This window comes from Chiloscyllium punctatum, unplaced genomic scaffold (assembly GCF_047496795.1).
Source record: "Chiloscyllium punctatum isolate Juve2018m unplaced genomic scaffold, sChiPun1.3 scaffold_91, whole genome shotgun sequence".
NCBI classification, from domain to species: Eukaryota; Metazoa; Chordata; class Chondrichthyes; order Orectolobiformes; family Hemiscylliidae; genus Chiloscyllium; species Chiloscyllium punctatum.
The window spans coordinates 920969-922923 of record NW_027309825.1 but is presented as its reverse complement, the minus strand read 5'-3'; positions in this window follow the sequence as shown (position 1 = coordinate 922923).

Sequence of the window (1955 nt, the reverse complement as noted above, 5' to 3'; positions counted from 1 at the left end):
TAAGAGTTTTCGTGAGGTAGTCACACCTAAGGTGTAGGCAGAGAGTTGCGGATGGCCATCAGGAAAGGCAAAGAGTGTAGGTTCGCCTGTGTCCATTCCCACCGAAAACAGCTATACCAATTTGGATTGTGTTGGGGGTATGACTGTTCCGGGAAAGCAACAGTAGTCAGGTTGGTGGCACTACAACTGTCTCTGGGGCACAGCGGGAAATGGTAAAGATAAAGAGGGCTTTCGTGGTGGAAGAGTCGATAGTTAGGGGTTGAGGGCGGGCAGAGATTCTGTGACCGAAAATGGGAACGCAGGAGAGTGTGTAACATCCCAGGTGTCGGGATCCAGGGTGTCACAGATGTGTGCAGAAATATTTCAAGGGGGAGGGGGAACAGCACGTTGGCGGAAATGACATAGGTAGAAATAGGGATGAGGTCCTGCGGTGTGATTATAGAGCGCGAGGAAAAATGTTAAACGCCAGGACTTGTTGGTGACAATCTCTGGATGATTTCCAGTGCCATGTGCTAGTGAGGGTAAGAACAGCAGTATATAGCAGATGAATGTGTAGCTAAAAAAATCTTGAGGCCGGAATTCAGATTTTTGGATTGTTAGGATCTTTACTGAGGGAGAGATGACCTGTTCAAGATGGCTGGGTTGCATCTGAACTGGAGTGGGACCAATATCCTGGCAGGGAGGTTTGCTTGTGCTCCAATGGAGGGTTCAAACGAGATTGGCACAGGTTGGTATCCTCAAGAGCAGGGAGGCAAGTGTGAGGCTGAAAAGAGATACAGTAATCAGAAACAGTAAAGTGAAGAGGCAGGTCAGGCTGGAACATGACAGGGAGCAAGGAATGTCTGTTGGTTAAATTGTATCTATTTCACTACAAAAGGGTTGACAGGTAAGGCCAATAAACTCAGGGCGTGGATAGGTACGTGGGACTGGGATATTATAGCCATTACAGAAACATGGCTAACGGAGGAACTGGACTGGCAGCTTAACATGCAAGGATACAGGTGCTTTAGGTGGGACAGCGGTGGTGGAAGGAGGGGAGGGGGAGTTGCATTTTTGATTAAGGCAAGTATCACGGCAATAATCAGAGATAAAATAACTGAAGGATCATCCAGTCATGCTTTGTGGGTGGAGCTAAGAAATAAGAAGGGATCGCGATAATATTTGGGTTGTACTCTAGGCCCCTAAAAGGAATAAAAATGTTGGGAAAGTGAGGAGGCTTGCAGATGGAAACGGATTGTCATAATAGGCGATCTTAATTTTCCTAACATAGACTGGGACTGCCAGAGGGATAAGGGCTTTGATGTGGAGGAATTGGTTAAGTGGGCGGCACAGTGGTTAGCACTGCTGCCTCGCAGCGGCAGAGACCTGGGGTCAATTCCAGCCTCAGGCGACCCTCCGTTTGCACATTCTCCCTGTGTCTGCATGTGTTTCCTCCCACAATCCAAAAATGTAAATGTTAGGTGAATTGGCCATGTAGTGTTAGGTGTAGGGGAATGGGTCTGGGTGGGTTGCGCTCGGCGGGTCGGTGTGAACTTGTTGGGCTGAAGGGTCTGTTTCCACACTGTAAGTAATCTAAAAAAAAGTGCATCAGGAAAGTATCATCAAGCAGTATGGAGAGGGCACTAGGCGGAAAGGGCAAACCTTGACCTACTCTTGTGGAATAGGGCAGGACAGGAGACAGTGGGGGGTGCACTTTGGGACCAGTGACAACAGTTCTCTTAATTTTAAAATAGTTATGAAGAAGGACAAACCTGGCCCACAGATTCAAGTTCTAAATTGGAATAAGGTGAATTTTAATGGAATTAAACAGGAGCCTGCAAGGGTTGGTTGGACCAGTTTGTTTGCAGGTGAAGAGACCTCTGGCAAATGAGAGGACTTTAAAAATTAGACAGTGAGAGTTCAATGTCTAGATGTACCTGCGAGGGTGAAAGGACAGGAAGAGGGAAGCCTTGATG